Source organism: Pongo pygmaeus, chromosome 3 (assembly GCF_028885625.2).
Source record: "Pongo pygmaeus isolate AG05252 chromosome 3, NHGRI_mPonPyg2-v2.0_pri, whole genome shotgun sequence".
Taxonomy (NCBI): Eukaryota; Metazoa; Chordata; class Mammalia; order Primates; family Hominidae; genus Pongo; species Pongo pygmaeus.
Window position 1 is genome coordinate 140,982,560 of NC_072376.2, and position 13,972 is coordinate 140,996,531.

Below are 13,972 nucleotides of genomic sequence, written 5' to 3' on the forward strand. Positions count from 1 at the left end.
AAAGTTCTTACTTAAAATTTGAACTCTCTAAATTTCAGTGTCATAGGGCTCTGACTACTCTGCCCAAGTTGCTGCATGGATAAGTGTCCAATAAATGTTAGGTATCTATCGTTGTTTTCCTATTGTTCTTCAAAAGGAGGTGAAAGCAACATTGCCATTGTGGGGATTGTTTGTTCTCCAGGCTTGGGCTGGGAAGGCCGGATCTCCGTGGCCAGGCTGTTAGCTGGGCAGTGGTGTGCAACTGATTGGACTGGTGCCAGTCTGAATGACTTGTTTTGAAGGCCAGAACAACTAGACTGAACCATGGGCATAATAACTATGTGTTCTAATCATGCTTATCCTCAAATTGTTTCTTTCTGTAATCAAAAGCAGGAAGAGCATCACATGGGGGTGGAGTGGTGCGTTTCAAAAGACCTGAGATCAGACCTCCATAGTTCCCAGCTTTGCTGCTGTGTGACAGTGCAGACTTATTTAACCTCTGTGGCTTCATTTCCTCACCTTTGAAATGAGAGCATTGGACTAGAGGATCTTATGGGTCCTTTCTCTAACCTACCAGAACCTAAACATAATTGAAGTTCCACATGACTCAGCCTCTGTGAAAGAATGAATTCAAAGGAATGGTCTGGTATCTAAACGGTAATTAGGATTCTTCAAATATTTTTGCAATCTCTCAGTAAACTGCCAAAGTGGAGTGTGCATTTTTTTTTGGAACGGAGTATTCTTTTTTAAAAAACAGCTTTATTGAGGCGTCATTTACATACCATACAATTCATCCATTTAAAGTATACAATTCGATGTTAGTGTGGGGTATGCATTCTTACTATAGAAAAAGCATCTTAAAATCTACTTTACTGTTATCTTCATTTTCTTCCATATGGATATCAGGTGATCCCTAAAGCTCTGAATCTCCAACTATTATCTCACAAACCCCAAACTCCGTGGCACCTATTCCACATGATTTTCTGGTCTCTCTCCCTCCTTCCTCTTGCCGCCTCTCTCAGGTCTTTAATATATACACAAACGGGGATTTGTCCACTCTTTTATTTTCCCTCTATTTGCTCATTATTTAGATTCTGAGCAACAAACGAGAGTCCAAGAGCAACCTGAGCAGGTGAGAAATTTTCCCTATTAGACATAAAAAGGAGGCATGGATGTGAACTCCCACACCTAAATATTCTTTTAAATTTCTATTGCCCTATGGGCACACCGTAACTTACTCTTCCACTTGTTCTTCCTCTGGGCAGTTCCAGTCCGCTTTGCCATTGTGCGTAACAGGAAGTGGAGTGCTCTTGCAAGGAAGGCCTAGAGTTTCAGGAGACAAACCATTGAATTAATTTCTAACAGATTAACACAGATTCCACTTGTCTCATTCATGCTGTAAAACTCCAAGCCTACAGTTGCCTTTGTTTTCGCTTCTACCTAAGACGAGCAGGGCTCTGATGCTATCTCTGGGATGGCATGGGTGTGTCTGTGCAAGGGCAGGCCTTCCTTGTCTGCCAGAGCAGGCCCCTGCCTGATAAGGCCACGCCAGGCCTCTCAGCTCCCTAGGGAGTCATCCCATGCATTGTGAAAATTTTACCATGACCCAGTTTGTTCCGTGTGTTGTTTTATTGAATTTCATACTGATGAACGTCAATTATTATTAAGTACCTGCTGTGTTCCAAATATGCCCTAAGCATTTTGTGTAATACACGGGGGTCCTCAGCTCCATGTAGTTTTAAAATGGAGATGTATATATAAGCACATTGACATTATCATATTAGAACTAAATAGAAGCTTTTAGGACAAATTTGCAATTCAAATTTGAATTGCAAGTGTCTTTGTAATTGATTAATAAACAATACATTGTTTATTGTAAATTTTTTTGTAATACAGAGATACATGAAGAAGAAAGTATAAAGGATGAGAAATTCTGCTTCCTAGAAATAACTACTGTTAGAGTTTTGATGAACGTTCTTTGAGACATCTTGCTATACATACACACACATATATATTATACATACATAATTTTACATAAATGGATTTATAATATACTTACTATTTGTAACCTGCTTTTTTTTTTCACTCGGCAGTATGTCAGGAACTGGTTTCTCTATCAATAAATGTAGACCCACATAATTATATCCAAATGTAGCAGAATGTTCAATTGTATCACCATAAGTTATTTAACTAATCCCTTATTAATGGAATTTAAATAATTTCCAATTCCTTAAAATATTAAAGCAATCATTGCACCTGTCTCCAATTATACTCTTAGCACGCATTCCCTGGAGGTGGATTTGCTGGGTCAAAGGATATGAGCATTGAAACTTTTGAGACGTAATGCCACACTTGGCTCAAACATCAACCGCCTTGATTCAGATGCTGTTGATGACCCACCCATATCTTCTTGGCCCACTCCGGAGGTCTCTCAGATGGAACAAGTTTATAGCCTATTTGAGTGTCTCCACCAGGAATATTTGCTAGCTGTGGAGCCCATTCACAGTCAGGGAAGCGTGAAGTGCTGGAAGTACACTGGGAGTTAATGTGACCCCTAACTACGAAATGATGGGAACTGGTGGATAAATGCTCCAGTTTCCTTTCCCCGAGGTGGGACTATTCTAATGTGTGTTGTACACAGTCCCTAGGAGAATTTAGTCTAGTTGCCTGTAGTAGTATCCTGCTCATTAACTCACAAGTTATTTGCTTTCCTCCCTTACTACCTGACTGCCCCACTCCTTTACTGGGCTTCGTGGGACTTCTACTCAAATCCTAGTCTCAGGGTCTGCTTTTGCAGGAGCCCAAATGAAGACATCCTTCATATTACAGGTGAAAGTTGTGGTAGGTACAATAATGGCCCCTTAAAGATATGCATATCTTAGATCGCTGGAACTTGTGAAAACATTGCCTTACTTGGAAAAAGGGACTTTGGAAATGTAATCACATATGTAATCACATCTTAAGAACCTTGAGATAGGAAAGTTGTCCTGTATTATCTGGGTGGCCCTGATATGATCACAAGGGTCCTTAAAAGTGGAGGAGAGAGGCAGAAGAAGAGAGTCAGAGGAGATGTGAAGAATCAGAGATGCAGCATTTCTGGCTTTGAAGTTGGAGGAGGGCCACGAGCCAAGGAATGTGGGTGGCCTCTAGAAGCTGGAAAAGGCACGAAAACAGATTTACCCCTGGAGCCTCCAGCAAGGAACCTAGTTCTGCTGACACCTTGAATTTAGCCCAGTGACTTCTGTATTGGACTTCTAACCTACAGTACTGTAAGATAATAAATTTGTGCCATGTTTGTGCTAATCTGTTATGGCAGCAATAAAAAATGAACACAAAAAGTTAAACAATATAAGGCAACTGGTGCCAGAAGCATCATATGGCAGTGCCTATTGTTCCAAAAGAGGAGCATGAACAATGAGGCTGAGAGAAGGATGAAATCATGAAACTTGTTCCTTCCTCTTGAGCACAGAGTGGTTTGCTGTGGGTGTTTAGAGTAGTGGCTTAATGACCACTAAATATAGGCCTGGGGCCAGAAACCCTCCCAATGAGCCGAGGGTTTGTATGAATTTTAATTTACTTGAAAATTCCGTCAGGTTTCTGAAAATTTTAGTGTGTATAAAAATTATCTGGGAAAATAAAAAGTTAAAAAAAAGATCATCTGAGGAATTTGTTCAAAATGTAGATGCTTGGATCCCATTTGCCTGAGGTTCTAATTCAAAGGTCTGGAATAAGGTCCAGGAATTTGCACTTAAAACCAGGTTACTCTGACACACATTGCTTTAGGGGACTCTCCTACTAGAATGCCCTGCTCTTTGGCAGTTGTGGGGGAGGTCTACACGGCACCCACTTTGTCAGGCAGTTTGTGTAGGTAAGGTGAGAAGAGAAAGGAATCACTAGAAATTGTCTATTATTGTATCACGTGCAAATATCCTAGTTTTGTTTCTGTTTGGGGGTGTCAGTCACAACAGTCATTAGCATCAACCAGAAGCCCGAATGTAATAGATGGAGTGGCCTGTGTCACCAGAGGCAGAGCATCTGGGCCCCAGGCCCCTGAGGATTGTCTGATCTTATGATTGGTTTGCTTACAATAGCATTTTCTCATTTGGCTGATGGGCAAATTGTTTTCAGATGACCTTGGAGAGCCAGGGTAGTTTGGCTGTTACTAACTGGAAGCTGCACACTCAAACATTTGGAATATCCTGAGGATTACAGATGTGCTGAAGGGTGTCTTGGATCTCCTCCAATGAGGGTTTCAGAGGTCATCTGAAAAGAATGCTCGCCTCTGCCTCGTGCCTTTTAGAAGGAGGCTCTGTGCTTGTCTAGCTTTATGCCGCTCTCTGAAATGTCAGAAGATAAGAAATGCCTCTCAGCACGAAGGCTTCCAGACACATATGTGACAAGAAATTTGGCATCAGCTTTATAAGTGTCAGATGTCTAGGATAAAGCAATATGGGTATAGTATTTCTGGTGCTATTTTGGTGCCTTGTGCATGAGCCTGCAGCATTAGAAAAACTGCTTTTCAGCTTTGGATGATAGCCTTACTGGCACTCGGCATGCATGTCTGAAAGTACAGTTGGGTCATATTCTAGTTATGGTCCACAGCAAGTCACCTAGAGTTGTGATATTGAGCTTTAAGGGAGTGCCCTTGAGGCACACGGGCATTTCACAGCCTTTGACAACTTGAGTGGCATAGCCACAGAGACTGTCATCAGATGGTGCCATATAAGCCTTAATCAACTCTTGCAACACCCGTGCAAAGTTGGTAAACACTCTTATCCTTGCTTTTCAGGCAGGGAACTAAAGCAAGGAGAGGTCCAACAGACAGGGTCACAGACTCAGTCAGTTCACTTATCTTACTGTTGAATGATCCCAGGTGAATGAGATCAGAACGAATTTCTACTTTCTCTAACTCAGGAAATATGTCTCCTGGCGAGAGAGCATTTTTGGCACTTTGTGACTTGCTGAAAGACTTGAAGTTTCCAGTCTGGCTCTGGCTGTTCATTGGTTAAGAGCAAATGCCTGGGGCACTTGGCTTAATGACTGTCATAAGCAGTGTGAAAAAATGTGTAAGAAAAAACAAAATATGGTAATATAGAGAGATTGTTAAGGCAGTAATATCCAATAGCAATAATGTGTATAAAGTCTGAGTGATAATACAACCCTCTTACCCAAGGTATTTGATACTGGCTGAGGCCTCTTTTATTTATTTAAAATCCAGTGATGAGCTCTAAACACCATAGTTTAAGAAGGTAAAAAATTACTTACAGTGGAGAGTTTTCTGAATGATTCAAAAATGGAAGTAGAAGACCCATGAGAAAAGATGAAAGCATTGCTCTTAATTTGTGGAAAGAAAGTTGATGGAAAATTACAAGGTCTATAAATATATCACAAGGTTTTTAGAGAAGACAAATTAATTTTCCACTGATGACAAAACTTGAAAAAGTGGGTTTATCTTAGAGATTGAAAGAGTCATAGGAAAGAATATTCTGGTGTTGAGAATGGTTAAAAACCAGAGGAGGCTACCTAGAAAGGAATTCCCCTCTTCTGAAGGTCCTTAGTAAATAGGCTAAACCAGCCCGGCATGATCAAGGTTAATGATGTCAGCTGGTGTCTCCAGCACCCTAAGGTGGGCTGCCAGTAGTGATCCTGGTAGGATTACTTTTCTTTCAACTTTTTAGTTTGAAATAACTTTAGACTTACGGAAAAGTTGCAAACTAGTATACAGAGTTCCCATATATCCTTCACCCAGCTTCTCTTGATGTTAACATTTTACACAACCATGATCAAATGATCCAGTGATCAAAACCAGTAAATTAACATTGCTGCAAAATGGTGGTAGGGGCTTTTGAGGGGAGGGAGAATAGGTAGGACTGTGGACTTTCACAATCCTTCCCTGGAGCAGACCACTTTTATTTGTTTATGTTGGAATTCCACATACTATTTTATTTAAACAAATAGTTCTATTGCAAAAATTTGAAAACCAAGTTTAGGAAGAGAGATAGTTTAACTGACCTCTACCACTAAGATTTTGTGCTTTTGATAATTATATCATTTGTCAGATAATTAGAGGGTAAATGTGTTTGGTAAAGACATTTATGGACGTGACGTAATGCTACATTTTTGTTCGTTTCTTGATCTATTCAAGCTTGTTCTGCTGTAAGCAGGTTATTTATACTTCTTTCTCTCCAGCACCAAAAACCACGACTGGCACATAGTCTATGCTTAATTAATATTTGTTCAATGGGCCAGGTGTGGTGGCTCAAACCTGTAACCACAGCACTTTGAGAGGCTGAGGCAGGCGGATCACCTGAAGTCAGGAGTTGGAGACCAGCCTGGCTAACATAGTGAAACCCCGTTTCTACTAAAAATATAAAAAATTAGCCGGATGTGGTGGCACGTGCCTGTAATTCCAGCTGCTCGGGAGGCTGAGGCAGGAGAATCACTTGAACCCGGGAGGTGGAGGTTGGGGTGAGCTGAGATCATGCCATTGCGCTCCAGCTTGGGCAACAAGAGCGAAAGTCTGCCTCAAAAAAAAAAAAAAATTGTTAAATGGAATCAAATTGGCATGTTCACCTTTTTCTCATTTCTTCACATGCCTTGCTCCTTATTCAAATATCTGCATAGGCCTTCTCTGACCATCCAAACTAAAATAACCTTTTTTGTATTATCTCTCACTTTCTCTTTTACCTGGCACTATTTTGTTGTTGTTATTCAGAGCACTCATCATTATCTGAAAGATGATTTATTTGTTCATATGTTTGTTAAAAGTGTATGGTCTGTCTCCTACTAACAGTAAGCTCCTTGAGGACAGTGACATTGTCTTGTTGAATCTGTCTTGTGGGTTCTAGGGAATGGTATCTCATACCTGAAAGAGTTTTTATGAAATATTTGTTGAAAGAATGAATGAATGAAGACATGGTCACCTATACTTTGAAGACAGAGGTAAGTTAACTTCAGAAATCTTCACTTAAACATCTTTGAATTCACAGTTTGCATATATGGAAATAAAAGATGTGATTATTTTTTCAGTTAGAGCATTGCATTTATAAATTTCTTTTTGCCTTTCACTGATGTAAGAAAATTATTTCTTATTTTAATCTCAAGTAGTGATCCTGCAGCTGGTAACCCTGTAGGAATATCTTTGAAAGAAAAAGGATAAATTCTGTGAAACTCTTTGAGCTCTAAGAAACATGGTAACTGCATTTGAGATAGTTGTATTGTCATGATTAATTAGTGTTATACAAAAGTGAGAGACTCACACAGCCCTGTCAGTGTCATGGGAATCACAGTGCCTACCATGTTAATAGGAACCAGATCCAATTAAGCAAATTAAAATAATTTAAAATATTATGCATGTGGGCATCCCACAGTATGGCAACTGGCCCATTTCTCAGGGCCAACCTCATCTATACACAGAGAAAGACTCAAAATGGTCATGTTATCTGTGTATGTGTATGTGATGAAGGTACCCCAAGAATATCTGCTGTTACATTTTTTTGTGTGCATATAGGCAGCAGAGTGGCACAGTACAAGAGTGCTGGGCCCCAACAATATTTTATACCCAAAGGCAAATTAAAAAAAAAAACAAAAACCTCATCATGACTCAGTTGTGCAAGATTTCAGAGAGGGTGATTTAGGGCAGCTCAGTCTGGAGCTCTATGCCTTCCTCATGGCATTTAAGGCTTAAGAGCTAGGTAGAGGTTTCCAATTAGTTACTGAGTGTGGTGGGCAGAATAATGGCCCCCCAGAGATGTCATATCCGAATCCTTAGAACCTGTGAATATGTTAGGTTACGTGGCAAAGGGGATTTAAGGTTCAGATAAAGTCAATGTTGCTAATCAGCTGACCTTGAGATTGGGAAATTATCCTGGATTATCTGGGTGTGCCCAATGTAATCACAATGGTCTTTAAAAGTGAAAGAGGGAGGCAGAAGAAAGTGTGATAGTATAGGGATGTGAAGAAGACTCAACCAGCCCTTGCTGGTTTTGAAGCTGGAAGAGGGTCGTGAGCCAAGGAATAAGGGCAGCCTCTGAAAAGCTGGAAAAGATCAGAAAATGGTTCTCCCCTACAGCCTCCAGAAAGGAACACCATCTGGCCAACACCTTGATCTTAGCCCAGTGAGACTCATTTCTACCTTCTGACTTCCAGAAGTGTAAGGTAATCAACTTTTGTTGTTTTAAGCCACTGAGTTTATGGCAATTTGTTACAACAGCCATAGCAAGCTAGTATACCAAGTTTCATTCTTACCCCTATGAGACCTTCCACAATCTCATCCCACCCAACCCACCCAACTCTCCAGCAATGTCTTCTGCTTGAGTCAGATCGGTTTCCTCCCTCCTTCCACATACATTATGCTCATTCCCACCTCCTAGTTGTTCTCCCTTCTGTGGGTTTCTCTGGTTGGGAAAGAATTTCTCCCTCCTGCTAGTATAAATCCGTGTGGACATGGTGTCTCCTTCCCATAAACTGCTAGACCAACCTTGATCACCCCAACTCTTCAGGTGATCAGATGTTAAAATATTTCAATCAAAATGGACTAAATTTCTAATGTGGGCTGTAATTGATGTCAAGAAGATGAGGATTTAAAGGCTTACTTTAATGGACATACACATTGGCTAGTTGAGAAAATATAGACAAAAGCAGTTTCAAAATAGTATGCTGTATGCTAGAACTGAAATGTGTTTAGGGTACTGGAGGAAGGAAGAGAAAGGATGCCTGATTGCCTAACTTGGGGCAGTTGTGAGGGTCACAGATTGGATTTAGGTAAAACCTTTCAGAGAAGAGGATTCCTGGGTTGCCTCATGAATGGTGAGGAGTTTGTGAGGCAACACAAGGATGGGAAAGGCTACTTCAGGCAGAGAAAACAGCTAGTTCAAAGGAGAGAGGTGTAAGGTGTGTTTTATGCAGGAACTACAAGTTGTTTGGCATAAAAATAGTGGGTTAAGAAGAAAGGGACAAGAACTTAGGGTAGAAAGAGATAGAAGGCAGATAGCAAATGGTTTTCTAGGTCAGGCTAAGTGGTTTGTAGATAGAAGGATTTAAGCAATAACATGATTTGCATTTTAGGAAAATTCCTCTGATTGAAACAGGGACAATGGATATGAAAGGGTTGAGGCTACAGGCAGAGAGAGAACTGCTGCGAGGCTGTGGTCTAGAGGGGGAGTCAATAAGGCCTGAACTAAGGCACTGATAGGAGATCAGGAGTGGGGAATTGGCACGAGAAATAGGAGGGAGAATCAACAGTAAAGAGGCCGTGGAGTGAGTGGTGGTACCCACTCTTTGGGATAGGAAAATTGATTTCATGAGGAAATAGGCATTTAGTTAAATGTTGGATTTAAAGTAGTCACAGAGTATAAAGATGGATACGCCCAGCACACAGTTGGTATCAACTTCAGGAAAAGCATTTAGGATCTAGATAATTTTGGAATCATTCATATATAGGTGAGTGTGCAAGAAGAGAAGAAGGGAGAACCATGTAAATATGTGGGATGAGAAAAAATGGTTCAGGAAGCTTGAGGAGACCCAGGAGATAATGGTGTCCCAGTGTCTTAGTTTGGTCTGCTATAACAAAAATAGCATAGACAGGTGACTTCCACAACAGAATTTATTTCTCACAGTTTGGGAGCCTGGGAAATCTGAGATCAAAGTGCTGGCAGATACAGTGTCTGGTGAGGGCCCTCTTCCTGGCTTGCAGATGGCAGTCTTCTCATTGTATCCTTAAGTGGCAGAAAGAGAGAGAAAGCTGCTCTTCTGTGTCTTTTTATGAAGGCACTAATTCCATTGAGGAGGGCTTTGCCCTCATGAACTAATCATCTCCAAAAGTCCTCACCTCCTAACACCATCACCTGGGGGGGTTAGGATTTCAACATATTAATTTTGGGGGGACATAAACTTTCTGTCCATAATACGCAGGAACAGAGGGAGGAGAGTGTGACAGGGAGAATGCAACAGCATGGAAAGCTACTGAGAGGTCAGGTGTAACGACAAACATTTTTGTTATATTTGTGTGACCTTGTTGCAAGAGTTTCATTGAAGTATGTGAGTGAACATCAGAGGTTGAGAGTGAATAAGAGGTGAGAAAGTGGGAAAACCCATGGTGACCAGCACTTCCAAGAAGCTGGGCTGTGGGAAGTCAAAGGTGGAGAGCAATGTCCAAGTTAAGAGAGAGTTCAACAGTCTCTGGGAAGTGCTGAGCGGGAACAGCCTTTGAGAAAACGCTATTAAAGATACAGGAGAGAGATAGGTAGAGAGAGAGGAAGGAGGAATTGTTATTGGAAAAAGAAGACAAATAATCTAGTATAGGTAGAGAGTCTAGCTTTCAATAAGTGGAGGATTCCTTTTAACTGAGATGTGATGCAGGTTAGTTTATAGGTTGTGGAGTGGAAACTGAGTATAACAAGCTGGTTGACAGGATTCACAATCAGTAGCCACCATATAGGAATTGTGGGTCATTTTTTTAAGGGGGGCAGGGTTTGTGGAAGAGGCTTGGCAGTGAAGACAAGCTTTAGGATTTGCCTATGGAACTGAGTTGGGAACTGGAGTCTAAAAAGTCAAGCAATTTTGTGTTTTGGGTGTTGGATGGGTATTTCACATGGATGTTTATTTTGCCCAAACTGACGTCAGTATTAGAGTGGAGAGGAACTTGGTGAGTCAGGTGATGAAGCTCTCAGTAAGTGCACTCAGGTGGTGATTTTGGTCACCTCTGTAAAAACTCAGCTTTACTCCCTGTAAGGAATTGATGGAAGCCAACCCTGACAGCGTAACAAAGCTCATCTGCTGGTAACAGTGCTTTATCCGACAACAGCGAGGCGATTGTGGGAAGGAATGGAGGAATGTTGTATGTGATTTCAAAATTGGCTTATAAGATATGAACTCTGAATTTCTTGTGCCTTTCCAGGAAGAAAAAAAATATCAATATAGATAATTTCTACCTGTTGGCTGCTGCACCAAGAACTCGCTTAACCTCAATGATAATTCCTATTTGTTGGAGCCAAGAGAGTAGCATTTTTGAAGGACTGAATTACTGAAGATAAGATTGAGATCATTGTTCCAAGGGGATCAAAAGAGATAAAAATCTTTCACTTCGTGAACTCTGTGTTCTCTTCCTGTGGCTGCTGTAATTAATTACCACAAACTTGTTGGCTGGAAATAACAAAAGTTTACTCTCTTACAGTTTTGGGCCAGAAGTCCAAAATCAGGGTGTCAGCAGGGTCCTGCTCCTTCTGAAGGCTCTAGGGGGGAATCCTGCCTTATGTTTGCCAGCTTTCGTTGGGACTAGGTGTCCTTTGACTTGTGGCTGATAGCTCTAAACTCTCCCTGCCTCTTCACAGGGACTTCCCTGTGCTTGTGTCTTCTCCTTTTCTGTTTCATATAAGGACACTGGTGATTGGATTTAGGACCCACCTGGATAATGCAGGGCACGCTCACCTGAAGATCCTTAACTTAATTATGCCTGCAAAGATGCTACTTGCAAGTTAAGTCACACTCACAGGTTCTGGTTGGGCACATCTTTTGGGTGGGACCAACATTCAACTCACTACAAAGCCCAACAGATTTAAAAATTTGTATCAGTGAACCTGATTACCTCTCCAAAGAGAGAGAGATATATATATTTACTTCAGAGTGCCTTGCTCTTTCCCATAAAACAGTGTAGGGTACCCATTGCTCAGTAACTAGGTTTTGGGTTGGTATAGAATTATGTAGAGTCCATGCTGCGAAAACAGGTGTTGTTTTAGATGACAGTAATTCAGCAATGTCTAGCTTCATTGATAATAGACTTAATCTACTGATTTGGGTCGACCCCTTGCATTTAGGGAGCCAAAGGGAAAAATCTTATAGGGTGAAAATACCTACATGTAAGGCCTCTGCTTCATGTATGGCCTAAACATATGCTCTAAATCTGAGAAAAGTTTTAAGATCTTTGCTTTTGCTTTGGAAACTATAGCTGGCAAGATCTAGCAAAACTTACAAAGTAGAGATTCCAACAGGACCTACAGAACAGATCTGGAGCCCTCGCAATGCTTTTCAGGGGGCACTAATATAGTTTGGTCAATGCAGCGGTCCCCAAATCATTCTGTATGCAGGCAGATCAAAGATTGACATGTGCAAATGAAGTGATTCCAACAACATTAACATGCTGATTGCAGCTAAGTGCACTGCTTGTTCAACAATTCTTCAGTAGACTAAAAAATATTTAATTGAAGTAATGAGAAACCAAAAACATTTCTTATTCATGATATTATAAAAATATGTTCCGCACGCCTTCAGCTAATAGTTCTCTATTTGTGATTCTCAAATATCTCCGTCTCTAGTCAATAATTCTCATTTGTACTTCTGTCTCAAATTGAAAACTGCTTACAGGACATTTCTAATCAGAAGTTCTGCCATCAAGTCAGTATTTACATGTTCAAAACTAAGTTAATATTATCTAAGAACCCCAGCAGTCTTTCCCCAAATCTTAGTTTCTGTTATTGATGACATCTGTTATTGATATTATAGCCCCTGAGACTTCCCAATTTGAGAGCAAGTTATAGCAGAAAAAAAGTCTGGAATAAGTGTTAGGATTTGAGAGTTTAGTTTAAATTTTGCTGCTCATATTTTCATAATTTTAGTTAATTCACATAACCTTTGGGATCTATTTTCTGATGTGCAAAATGAAGAGCCTGAGCTGGCAGCTAGATGACTTATACATGTATTTAGCAAACTTGTTTTCTGTGTCAGTAGGTCATTTACAGAGCCAGGTGTGGGAATTCAGTGTTGACTGGGCCTGGTTCCGATCCTGACATGGTGGACCTGTTCTCTGCTAAAGCTCTCCTGCATCAGTCTTTCACTGAACTCCACTGATTCTGCTTTGGCCCTTCCTTCTCTCTCCCGCTACTGGCCCTTCAGTCAAGAGTGGGGGCACTGCAGAGCCACCATCTGGCTCCAGCTCTCCACACTGAGTTGTGCTGCACAGGGCACTCTCGTCAGGTCGCTTTCCTCTTCAAGGATCTGATGCTTGCAGCTGGGTGCAGTGACTCACGCTGATAATCCCAGCACTAAGCTCAGGAGTTCAAGACTGGCCTGGGCAACATGTCTCCACCAAAAATACAAAATATTACCCAGGCCTGGTGGTGCACACCTGTGGTCCCAGCTACTCGGGAGGTAGAGGTGCGAGGATCGCCTGAGCCCTGGAGGTGGAGGCTGCAGTGAGCCAAGATTGCACCACTGCACTCCAGCCTGGGTGACAGAGTGAGATCCCCCACAACAACCATCTCAATTAAAAAAAAAAAATCTAGTGCTTCCTATTGCCCCTTATAAGTGACGTTCCAGTTTAGACTGTTGTCAAGGGTCCTCTGTAAACTGTCCTTGTCTTCATGTCTTATTTTATCTCTATTTTGCTCTATGAAACCCCTCCTTAGTTGGGTAACTCTCCTTATTCTTCCCCTCAAATCTACCTGTCTGCAGTTACTGAGTCTCCCTCCTGAGATACTTTCTCCTCACCTCACCTCCTGACTAACCCCAATCAGTGAAAGCCACAGATTCCCGAGGAAGGTTTCCCCAGAACCCACAGGCCACCATCCTCACCCCTGGGCCTATTGCATATTTTGCATATTTTGGACATTTGATTACAGAGTATTGTAGCATCCTTACGTGTTAAATGTTGTATAACTTTGATATGTTTCAGAGCTCTTAGGTCTTTCATAGCCTAGCCCAGGCCCAGAAACCTGAGAGTAGAGGTTAAGACTGAACCCCCTAAGTCAGGCTTCCTGAGTCCTTAACATGGCTTCATCTTTTCCTAGCTGTGTGACTGTGGCAATTTACTTATCCTCTCTGAACTTCTTTTTCCTTACTTGCACAATTGAGACAACAATATTGCCTGTCCCAGTTACTCACTAGTTCACATGAGTAGTTATTAGTTATTTACTCTAGTTAATATGAGTAAAGTGTTTAAGACAGATTTTGCTATGTAGTAAGTGATTAAGAAGTGTTAGTTACTGCTGTTTCATTGGAT

General features: G+C 41.2%; 1 long non-coding RNA gene across 4 annotated transcripts in view; it reads left to right on the forward strand.

Moving 5' to 3' along the window:
* The window catches only part of LOC129034990 (uncharacterized), a 201,389-nt gene that overhangs the window by 65,814 nt on the left and 121,603 nt on the right, over positions 1 to 13,972 (forward strand). Inside the window, exons 5-7 of one of the 4 annotated variants that reach the window (XR_008502065.2) lie at positions 6,828 to 6,921; positions 8,051 to 8,136; positions 10,877 to 11,067. The exons of 2 other annotated variants lie outside the window; for them this stretch is intronic. This is a non-coding gene — a long non-coding RNA (uncharacterized LOC129034990). Of the gene's footprint in view, positions 1 to 6,827; positions 6,922 to 8,050; positions 8,137 to 10,876; positions 11,068 to 13,972 lie in introns of those variants that run through there. One more of the 4 variants, XR_010126137.1, reaches the window with a different exon arrangement.